Source organism: Dendrobates tinctorius, unplaced genomic scaffold, assembly GCF_039654945.1.
Source record: "Dendrobates tinctorius isolate UK_male_01 unplaced genomic scaffold, ASM3965494v1 ptg000462l, whole genome shotgun sequence".
Taxonomy (NCBI): Eukaryota; Metazoa; Chordata; class Amphibia; order Anura; family Dendrobatidae; genus Dendrobates; species Dendrobates tinctorius.
This window is the reverse complement of record NW_027362124.1, coordinates 295001-307143: the sequence shown is the minus strand read 5'-3', so window position 1 is coordinate 307143 and position 12143 is coordinate 295001. Positions and strand designations below refer to the sequence as shown.

Genomic DNA, 12143 nt, shown 5'->3' with positions numbered 1-12143 from the left:
GTGGCTGCTGGACAAGATCAAGAGAAAATCCTCTTACCTGATGGCACCCACGGTGCTTCTTTTGATTAGCGGCAAGTAGCACATGTAATGTTGCTACAGAATAGATTATCTAAAGAACAGTCAAAGATAAAGTCAGTTTGGTCCTGGAAACTCGCTCCATCACAGATCACTGTCATGGGGAATAGACTAGTAAACATGCAAATTGAACAAAGATAAAAGGTCAAAAAGATATTGAAACATAGACGTAATCGGCAGGATTTGAACCTGCGCGGGGAGACCCCAATAGATTTCAAGTCCATAGCCTTAACCACTCGGCCACGACTACTCGGACGTCAAGCTGTTATGAGTTTCACACACGTTTTCTAATAGCACCATGATCAAGCTCAGTGATCAATCCTCTGGAAGACATCTCAGAAAATGAAAAGAAAATACAAGGTCTCAGTAAAATGCAAAAATCTGATTTAAAGTCATCATCAATGGGAACCATTCACAGTTTAAAGCTTTTCCCTCTTCATAATGTGGATTTGGAGTCAGTCAGCTCCAAAAACATCCTTAAAAATAATCCGAAAATGCTGAGAAGACTGAAAATAATCATTTCCAAGTAAAAAAGACTTGGTGTTCATTTGATCAGTCTTTGGAGCGTCTATTAACCATGTCAAGTTTCCAAAAATGTCCAGCGGTTAACTGAAATTACCATATCAATCTTCAGATGTTTTTCACTTTGAACAGCTCCATACCTATACTACAAGTCAACGGTAAGGTTCGAAAGACCCTATAAAGGGTCCTGATTGACTTTTGTGTGCTACAAAAAAAGCCACAAAACACATTCAAAAGACGCCGAAAAGAATTTTTAGAAAAACACCACCAAAAATGTTTATAAGGCACTTTAGGAAATTCTGGAAAACACAAGAAAAGATGGCTTAGAGAAAAATCAAAAACACTTCCTGAAGCCATTTTGGCTTCAAATCCTTGTCAGATTCACCCACTTGGAAAGAGTGTTATGTGAATATTGACTCAAGTCACAGAGTATGAGATTGCTTGGTATGACATAGACAATGAGTGACATAGACAATGAGTGATAAAGACAATTTTAATTTTTGCTAATCCTACTTGATTGACAGCTTTGACCATGGTATTCCATGAATCCTTGAACTCTTTTTTTGTCTTTTTTTATGTGGATTTTAAATTGCTTGTTTCATCATAAACATTGGGCATCGTCGATCTGAGTGCAGATGGAAAAATCAAAATGAGTGCCCAGGTTGCACTGAGATTTGAACTCAGATCACTGGATTCAAAGCCCACCATGGAACCAACCATGACACAGTCATGGCTGCGGCTTGTTGTGCTGAATAAAGCATATGAAATCGTGAACGATTTCGAAAACAGGCTCCAAAGCTGCAGTGCAAATCTGCAATCATACACAATGGTAAATTGATATTTTATAACCTTTCATTCCACAAATTTACCAACATTTCCACGATATCACAGCTAGGACAGTTTGAAATGTTGATGAAAAGTGGCTAGTAAAAAGATTGCTGTATCTGTTACTTGGAAAAATTGTGAAAAAAATAAATTGCAAAACGTATACTGTTAGAAAACTGTTCATCCAGTAGTCGATAAAGATTAGCATTGCATGGTAAAAGGCTTCATCTGAGAGATAATTTAAGGTTTGTGCAAATCAAAGTGCATGTCCCAGTCCATTAGCCAGGACAGAGGTCTGTGGCTGCTGGACAAGATCAAGAGAAAAACCTCTTACCTGATGGCACCCACGGTGCTTCTTTTGATTAGCGGCAAGTCGCACATGTAATGTTGCTCCAGAATAGATTATCTAAAGAACAGTCAAAGATAAAGTCAGTTTGGTCCAAGAAACTCGCTCCATCACAGATCACAGTCATGGGGTAATAGACTAGTAAACATGCAAATTGAACAACAGAGATAAAAGGTCAAAAAGTTATTGAAACATAGACGTAGTCGGCAGGATTTGCACCTGCGCGGGGAGACCCCAATGGATTTCTTGCTTATCGCCTTAACCACTCGGACACGACTACTCGGACTTCAAGCTGTTATGAGTTTCACACACGTTTTCTAATAGCACCATGATCAAGCTCAGTGATCAACCCTCTGGAAGACATCTCAGAAAATGAAAAGAAAATACAAGGTCTCAGTAAAATGCAAAAATCTGATTTAAAGTCATCATCAATGGGAACCATTCACAGTTTAAAGCTTTTCCCTCTTCATAATGTGGATTTGGAGTCAGTCAGCTCTGAAATTAGAACTGAAATTACCATATCAATCTTCAGCTGTTTTTCACTTTGAACAGCTCCATACCTATACTACAAGTCAACGGTAAGGTTCGAAAGACCCTATAAAGGGTCCTGAATGACTTTTGTGTGCTACAAAAAAAGCAACAAAACACATTCAAAAGACGCCGAAAAGAATTTTTAGAAAAACACCACCAAAAATGTTTATAAGGCACTTTAGGAAATTCTGGAAAACACAAGAAAAGATGTCTTAGAGAAAAATCAAAAACACTTCCTGAAGCCATTTTGGCTTCAAATCCTTGTCAGATTCACCCACTTGGAAAGAGTGTTATGTGAATATTGACTCAAGTCACAGAGTATGAGATTGCTTGATATGACATAGACAATGAGTGACATAGAAAATGAGTGATATAGACAATTTTAATTTTTGCTAATCCTACTTGATTGACAGCTTTGACCTTGGTATTCCATGAATCCATGAACTTTTTTTTGTCTTTTATTATGTGGATTTTAAATTGCTTGTTTCATCTTAAACATTGGGCATCGTCGATCTGAGTGCAGATGGAAAAATCAAAATGTGTGCCCAGGTTCCACTGAGATTTGAACTCAGATCACTGGATTCAAAGTCCAGAGTGCTAACCATTACACCATGGATCCAACCATGCCTCAGACATGGCTGCGGCTTGTTGTGCTGAATAAAGCATATGAAATCGTGAACGATGGCAAAAACAGGCTCCAAAGCTGCAGTGCAAATCTGAATTCATACACAATGGTAAATTGATATCTTAGAACCTTTCATTCCACAAATTTACCAACATTTCCACGATATCTCAGCTAGCGCATTTTGAAATGTTGATGAAAAGTGGCTAGTAAAAAGATTGCTGTATCTGTTACTTGGAAAAAGTGTGAAAACAATAAATTGCAAAACTTATACTGTTAGAAAACTGTTCATCCAGTAGTCGATAAAGATTAGCATTGCATGGTAAAAGGCTTCATCTGAGAGATAATTTAAGGTTTGTGCAAATCAAAGTGCATGTCCCAGTCCATTAGCCAGGAGAGCGGTCTGTGGCTGCTGGACAAGATCAAGAGAAAAACCTCTTACCTGATGGCACCCACGGTGCTTCTTTTCATTAGCGGCAAGTCGCACATGTAATGTTGCTCCAGAATAGATTATCTAAAGAACAGTCAAAGATAAAGTCAGTTTGGTCCTGGAAACTCGCTCCATCACAGATCACTGTCATGGGGAATAGACTAGTAAACATGCAAATTGAACAACAAAGATAAAAGGTCAAAAAGTTATTGAAACATAGATGTAGTCAGCAGGATTTGCACCTGCGCGGGGAAACCCCAATGGATTTCTTGCCCATCGCCTTAACCACTCGGCCACGACTACTCGGACTTAAAGTTGTTATGAGTTTCACACACGTTTTCTAATAGCACCATGATCAAGCTCAGTGATCAACCCTCTGGAAGACATCTCAGAAAATGAAAAGAAAATACAAGGTCTCAGTAAAATGCAAAAATCTGATTTAAAGTCATCATCAATGGGAACCATTCACAGTTTAAAGCTTTTCCCTTTTCATAATGTGGATTTGGAGTCAGTCAGCTCCAAAAACATCCTTAAAAATAATCCGAAAATGCTGAGAAGACTGAACATAATCATTTCCAAGTAAAAAAGACTTGATGTTCATTTGATCAGGCTTTGGAGCGTCTATTAACCATGTCAAGTTTCCTAAAATGTCCAGCGGTTAACTGAAATTACCATATCAATCTTCAGCTGTTTTTCACTTTGAACAGCTCCATACCTATACTACAAGTCAACGGTAAGGTTCGAAAGACCCTATAAAGGGTCCTGAATGACTTTTGTGTGCTACAAAAAAAGCCACAAAACACATTCAAAAGACGCCGAAAAGAATTTTTAGAAAAACACCACCAAAAATGTTTATAAGGCACTTTAGGAAATTCTGAAAAACACAAGAAAAGATGGCTTAGAGAAAAATCAAAAACACTTCCTGAAGCCATTTTGGCTTCAAATCCTTGTCAGATTCACCCACTTGGAAAGAGTGTTATGTGAATATTGACTCAAGTCACAGAGTATGAGATTGCTTGGTAAGACATAGACAATGAGTGATATAGACAATTTTAATTTTTGCTAATACTACTTGATTGACTGCTTTGACCATGGTATTCCATGGATCCTTGAACTCTTTTTTGTCTTTTATTATGTGGATTTTAAATTGCTTGTTTCATCATAAACATTGGGCATCGTCGATCTGAGTGCAGATGGAAAAATCGAAATGTGTGCCCAGGTTCCACTGAGATTTGAACTCGGATCACTGGATTCAAAGTACAGAGTGCTAAAAATTACACCATGGAACCAACCATGACACAGTCATGGCTGCGGTTTGTTGTGCTGAATAAAGCATATGAAATCGTGAACGATGGCGAAAACAGGCTCCAAAGCTGCAGTGCAAATCTGCAATCATACACAATGGTAAATTGATATCTTATAACCTTTCATTCCACAAATTTACCAACATTTCCACGATATCACAGCTAGGACAGTTTGAAATGTTGATGAAAAGTGGCTAGTAAAAAGATTGCTGTATCTGTTACTTGGAAAAAGTGTGAAAAAAATAAATTGCAAAACTTATACTGTTAGAAAACTGTTCATCCAGTAGTCGATAAAGATTAGCATTGCGTGGTAAAAGGCTTCATCTGAGAGATAATTTAAGGTTTGTGCAAATCAAAGTGCATGTCCCAGTCCATTAGCCAGGACAGCGGTCTGTGGCTGCTGGACAAGATCAAGAGAAAAACCTCTTACCTGATGGCACCCACGGTGCTTCTTTTGATTAGCGGCAAGTCGCACATGTAATGTTGCTCCAGAATAGATTATCTAAAGAACAGTCAAAGATAAAGTCAGTTTGGTCCGAGAAACTCGCTCCATCACAGATCACTGTCATGGGGAATAGACTAGTAAACATGCAAATTGAACAACAAAGATAAAAGGTCAAAAAGTTATTGAAACATAGACGGCAGGATTTGAACCTGTGCGGGAAAACCCCAATGGATTTCTAGTCCATGTTAAAAACATGTGTGAAGTTCATAACAGCTTGACGTCCGAGTAGTCGTGGCCGAGTGGTTAAGGCGATGGACTTGAAATCCATTGGGGTCTCCCCGTGCAGTATCCTGCCGACTACGTTTCAATAACTTTTTGACCTTTTATCTTTGTTGTTCAATTTGCATGTTTACTAGTCTATTCCCCATGACAGTGATCTGTGATGGAGCGAGTTTCTAGGACCAATCTGACTTTATCTTTGACTGTTCTTTAGATAATCTATTCTGGAGCAACATTACATGTGCGACTTGCCGCTAATCAAAAGAAGCACCGTGGGTGCCATCAGGTAAGAGGTTTTTCTCTTGAACTTGTCCAGCAGCCACAGACCTCTGTCCTGGCTAATGGACTGGGACATGCACTTTGATTTGCACAAACCTTAAATTATCTCTCAGATGAAGCCTTTTACCATGCAATGCTAATCTTTATCGACTACTGGATGAACAGTTTTCTAACATTATAAGTTTTGCAATTTATTTTTTTCACACTTTTTCCAAGTAACAGATGCAGCAATCTTTTTACTAGCCACTTTTCATCAACATTTCAAACTGCGCTAGCTGTGATATCGTGGAAATGTTGGTAAATTTGTGGAATGAAAGGTTATAAGATATCAATTTACCATTGTGTATGATTGCAGATTTGCACTGCAGCTTTGGAGCCTGTTTTCGCCATCGTTCACGATTTCATATGCTTTATTCAGCACAACAAGCCGCAGCCATGACTGTGTAATGGTTGGTTCCATGGTGTAATGGTTAGCACTCTGGACTTTGAATCCTGTTATCTGAATTCAAATCTCAGTGGAACCTGAGCACACATTTCAATTTTTCCATCTGCACTCAGATCGACGATGCCCAATGTTTATGATGAAACAAGCAATTTAAAATACACATAATAAAAGACAAAAAAGGGTTCAAGGATTCATGGAATACCATGGTCAAAGCTGTCAATCAAGTAGGATTAGCAAAAATTAAAATTGTCTATGTCATACCAAGCAATCTCATACTCTGTGACTTGAGTCAATATTCACATAACACTCTTTCCAAGTGGGTGAATCTGACAAGGAATTGAAGCCAAAATGGCTTCAGGAAGTGTTTTTGATTTTTCTCTAAGCCATCTTTTCTTGTGTTTTCCAGAATTTCCTAAAGTGCCTTATAAACATTTTTGGTGGTGTTTTTCTAAAAATTCTTTTCGGCGTCTTTTGAATGTGTTTTGTGGCTTTTTTTGTAGCACACAAAAGTCAATCAGGACCCTTTATAGGGTCTTTCGAACCTTACCGTTGACTTGTATTATAGGTATGGAGCTGTTCAAAGTGAAAAACAGCTGAAGATTGATATGGTAATTTCAGTTAACCGCTGGACATTTTTGGAAACTTGAGATGATTAATAGACGATCCAAAACCTGATCAAATGAACATCAAGTCTTTTTTACTTGGAAATGATTATGTTCAGTCTTCTCAGCATTTTTGGATTATTTTTAAAGATGTTTTTGGAGCTGACTGACTACAAATCCACATTATGAAGAGGGAAAAGCTTTAAACTGTGAATGGTTCCCATTGATGATGACTTTAAATCAGATTTTTGCATTTTACTGAGACCTTGTATTTTCTTTTCATTTTCTGAGATGTCTTCCAGAGGGTTGATCACTGAGCTTGATCATGGTGCTATTAGAAAACATGTGTGAAACTCATAACAGCTTGACGTCCGAGTAGTCGTGGCCGAGTGTTTCAAAAACTTTTTGACCTTTTATCTTTGTTGTTCAATTTGCATGTTTACTAGTCTATTCCCCATGACAGTGATCTGTGATGGAGCGAGTTTCTAGGACCAAACTGACTTTATCTTTGACTGTTCTTTAGATAATCTATTCTGGAGCAACATTACATGTGCGACTTGCCGCTAATCAAAAGAAGCACCGTGGGTGCCATCAGGTAAGAGGTTTTTCTCTTGATCTTGTCCAGCAGCCACAGACCGCTGTCCTGGCTAATGGACTGGGACATGCACTTTGATTTGCACAAACCTTAAATTATCTCTCAGATGAAGCCTTTTACCATGCAATGCTAATATTTATCAAATACTGGATGAACAGTTTTCTAACAGCATAAGTTTTGCAATTTATTTTTTTCACACTTTTTCCAAGTAACAGATACAGCAATCTTTTTACTAGCCACTTTTCATCAACATTTCAAACTGTCCTAGCTGTGATATCGTGGAAATGTTGGTAAATTTGTGGAATGAAAGGTTATAAGATATCAATTTACCATTGTGTATGATTGCAGATTTGCACTGCAGCTTTGGAGCCTGTTTTCGCCATCGTTCACGATTTCATATGCTTTATTCAGCACAACAAGCCGCAGCCATGACTGTGTAATGGTTGGTTCCATGGTGTAATGGTTAGCACTCTGGACTTTGAATCCTGTTATCTGAATTCAAATCTCAGTGGAACCTGGGCACACATTTCAATTTTTCCATCTGCACTCAGATCGACGATGCCCAATGTTTATGATGAAACAAGCAATTTAAAATCCACATAATAAAAGACAAAAAAAGAGTTCAAGGATTCATGGAATACCATGGTCAAAGCTGTCAATCAAGTAGGATTAGCAAAAATTAAAATTGTCTATATCACTCACTGTCTATGTCATACCAAGCAATCTCATACTCTGTGACTTGAGTCAATATTCACATAACACTCTTTCCAAGTGGGTGAATCTGACAAGGATTTGAAGCCAAAATGGCTTCAGGAAGTGTTTTTGATTTTTCTCTAAGCCATCTTTTCTTGTGTTTTCCAGAATTTCCTAAAGTGCCTTATAAACATTTTTGGTGGTGTTTTTCTAAAAATTCTTTTCGGCGTCTTTTGAATGTGTTTTGTGGCTTTTTTTGTAGCACACAAAAGTCAATCAGGACCCTTTATAGGGTCTTTCGAAGCTTACCCTTGACTTGTATTATAGGTATGGAGCTGTTCAAAGTGAAAAACAGCTGAAGATTGATATAGTAATTTCAGTTAACCGCTGGACATTTTTGGAAACTTGAGATGGTTAATAGACGCTCCAAAGCCTGATCAAATGAACATCAAGTCTTTTTTACTTGGAAATGATTATGTTCAGTCTTCTCAGCATTTTCTGATTATTTTTAAGGATGTTTTTGGAGCTGACTGACTCCAAATCCACATTATGAAGAGGGAAAAGCTTTAAACTGTGAATGGTTCCCATTGATGATGACTTTAAATCAGATTTTTGCATTTTACTGAGACCTTGTATTTTCTTTTCATTTTCTGAGATGTCTTCCAGAGGGTTGATCACTGAGCTTGATCATGGTGCTATTAGAAAACATGTGTGAAACTCATAACAGCTTGACGTCCGAGTAGTCGTGGCCGAGTGGTTAAGGCGATGGACTAGAAATCCATTGGGGTCTCCCCGCGCAGGTTCAAATCCTGCCGACTACGTCTATGTTTCAATAAGATTTTGACCTTTTATCTTTGTCGTTCAATTTGCATGTTTACTAGTCTATTCCCCATGACAGTGATCTGTGATGGAGCGAGTTTCTAGGACCAAACTGACTTTATCTTTGACTGTTCATTAGATAATCTATTCTGGAGGAACATTACATGTGCGACTTGCCGCTAATCAAAAGAAGCACCGTGGGTGCCATCAGGTAAGAGGTTTTTCTATTGATCTTGTCCAGCAGCCACAGACCGCTGTCCTGGCTAATGGACTGGGACATGCACTTTGATTTGCACATACCTTAAATTATCTCTCAGATGAAGCCTTTTACCATGCAATGCTAATCTTTATCAACTACTGGATGAACAGTTTTCTAACAGTATAAGTTTTGCAATTTATTTTTTTCACACTTTTTCCAAGTAACAGATACAGCAATCTTTTTACTAGCCACTTTTCATCAACATTTCAAACTGTCCTAGCTGTGATATCGTGGAAATGTTGGTAAATTTGTGGAATGAAAGGTTATAAGATATCAATTTACCATTGTGTATGATTGCAGATTTGCACTGCAGCTTTGGAGCCTGTTTTCGCCATCGTTCACGATTTCATATGCTTTATTCAGCACAACAAGCCGCAGCCAAGAATGTGTCATGCTTGGTTCCATGGTGTAATGGTTAGCACTCTGTATTTTGAATCCAGTGATCTGAGTTGAAATCTCAATAGAACCTGAGCACATATTTTGATTTTTCCATCTGCACCCAGATCGACGATTCCCAATGTTTATGATAAAACAAGCAATTTAAAATACACATAATAAAAGACAAAAAAAGAGTTCAAGGATTCATGGAATACCATGGTCAAAGCTGTCAATCAAGTAGGATTAGCAAAAATTAAAATTGTCTGTCACTCATTGTCTATGTCATACCAAGCAATCTCATACTCTGTGACTTGAGTCAATATTCACATAACACTCTTTCCAAGTGGGTGAATCTGACAAGGATTTGAAGCCAAAATGGCTTCAGGAAGTGTTTTTGATTTTTCTCTAAGCCATCTTTTCTTGTTTTTTCCAGAATTTCCTAAAGTGCCTTATAAACATTTTTGGTGGTGTTTTTCTAAAAATTCTTTTCGGCGTCATTTGAATGTGTTTTGTGGCTTTTTTTGTAGCACACAAAAGTCAATCAGGACCCTTTATAGGGTCTTTCGAACCTTACCCTTGACTTGTATTATAGGTATGGAGCTGTTCAAAGTGAAAAACAGCTGAAGATTGATATGGTAATTTCAGTTAACCGCTGGACATTTTTGGAAACTTGAGATGGTTAATAGACGCTCCAAAACCTGATCAAATGAACATCAAGTCTTTTTTACTTGGAAATGATTATGTTCAGTCTTCTCAGCATTTTTGGATTATTTTTAAGGATGTTTTTGGAGCTGACTGACTCCAAATCCACATTATGAAGAGGGAAAAGCTTTAAACTGTGAATGGTTCCCATTGATGATGACTTTAAATCAGATTTTGCATTTTACTGAGACCTTGTATTTTCTTTTCATTTTCTGAGATGTCTTCCAGTGGGTTGATCACTGAGCTTGATCATGGTGCTATTAGAAAACATGTGTGAAACTCATAAAAGCTTGACGTCTGAGTAGTCGTGGCCGAGTGGTCTGAAATCCATTGGGGTCTCCCCGCGCAGGTTCAAATTCTGCCGACTACGTCTATGTTTCAATAACTTTTTGACCTTTTATCTTTGTTGTTCAATTTGCATGTTTACTAGTCTATTCCCCATGACAGTGATCTGTGATGGAGCGAGTTTCTAGGACCAAACTGACTTTATCTTTGACTGTTCTTTAGATAATCTATTCTGGAGCAACATTACATGTGCGACTTGCCGCTAATCAAAAGAAGCACCATGGGTGCCATCAGGTAAGAGGTTTTTCTCTTGATCTTGTCCAGCAGCCACAGACCGCTGTCCTGGCTAATGGACTGGGACATGCACTTTGATTTGCACAAACCTTAAATTATCTCTCAGATGAAGCCTTTTACCATGCAATGCTAATCTTTATCAACTACTGGATGAACAGTTTTCTAACAGTATAAGTTTTGCAATTTATTTTTTTCACACTTTTTCCAAGTAACAGATACAGCAATCTTTTTACTAGCCACTTTTCATCAACATTTCAAACTGTCCTAGCTGTGATATCGTGGAAATGTTGGTAAATTTGTGGAATGAAAGGTTATAAGATATCAATTTACCATTGTGTATGATTGCAGATTTGCACTGCAGCTTTGGAGCCTGTTTTCGCCATCGTTCACGATTTCATATGCTTTATTCTGCACAACAAGCCGCAGCCATGACTGTGTAATGGTTGGTTCCATGGTGTAATGGTTAGCACTCTGGACTTTGAATCCTTTGATCTGAATTAAAATCTCAGTGGAACCTGGGCACACATTTCGATTTTTCCATCTGCACTCAGATCGACGATGCCCAATGTTTATGATGAAACAAGCAATTTAAAATCCACATAATAAAAGACAAAAAAAGAGTTCAAGGATTCATGGAATACCATGGTCAAAGCTGTCAATCAAGTAGGATTAGCAAAAATTAAAATTGTCTATGTCATACCAAGCAATCTCATACTCTGTGACTTGAGTCAATATTCACATAACACTCTTTCCAAGTGGGTGAATCTGACAAGGATTTGAAGCCAAAATGGCTTCAGGAAGTGTTTTTGATTTTTCTCTAAGCCATCTTTTCTTGTGTTTTCCAGAATTTCTTAAAGTGCCTTATAAACATTTTTGGTGGTGTTTTTCTAAAAATTCTTTTCGGCGTCTTTTGAATGTGTTTTGTGGCTTTTTTTGTAGCACACAAAAGTCAATCAGGACCCTTTATAGGGTCTTTCGAACCTTACCCTTGACTTGTATTATAGGTATGGAGCTGTTCAAAGTGAAAAACAGCTGAAGATTGATATGGTAATTTCAGTTAACCGCTGGACATTTTTGGAAACTTGAGATGGTTAATAGATGCTCCAAAGCCTGATCAAATGAACATCAAGTCTTTTTTACTTGGAAATGATTATGTTCAGTCTTCTCAGCATTTTTGGATTATTTTTAAAGATGTTTTTGGAGCTGACTGACTCCAAATCCACATTATGAAGAGGGAAAAGCTTTAAACTGTGAATGGTTCCCATTGATGATGACTTTAAATCAGATTTTTGCATTTTACTGAGACCTTGTATTTTCTTTTCATTTTCTGAGATGTCTTCCAGAGGGTTGATCACTGAGCTTGATCATGGTGCTATTAGAAAACATGTGTGAAACTCATAACAGCTTGACGTC

At 37.8% G+C, this 12143-nt stretch overlaps 3 non-coding genes across 3 annotated transcripts; 1 reads left to right on the top strand and 2 right to left on the bottom strand.

Moving 5' to 3' along the window:
- Window positions 1–243: 243 nt before the first annotated feature.
- TRNAS-UGA (transfer RNA serine (anticodon UGA)) lies at window positions 244–325 on the bottom strand. Its single transcript has one exon. It is a non-coding gene; the product is annotated as a tRNA-Ser (tRNA).
- A 2521-nt stretch (window positions 326–2846) lies between these two features.
- On the bottom strand, window positions 2847–2922 carry TRNAQ-UUG (transfer RNA glutamine (anticodon UUG)). Its single transcript has one exon. It is a non-coding gene; the product is annotated as a tRNA-Gln (tRNA).
- A 5810-nt stretch (window positions 2923–8732) lies between these two features.
- TRNAS-AGA (transfer RNA serine (anticodon AGA)) lies at window positions 8733–8814 on the top strand. Its single transcript has one exon. It is a non-coding gene; the product is annotated as a tRNA-Ser (tRNA).
- The last annotated feature ends 3329 nt before the right edge of the window (window positions 8815–12143 follow it).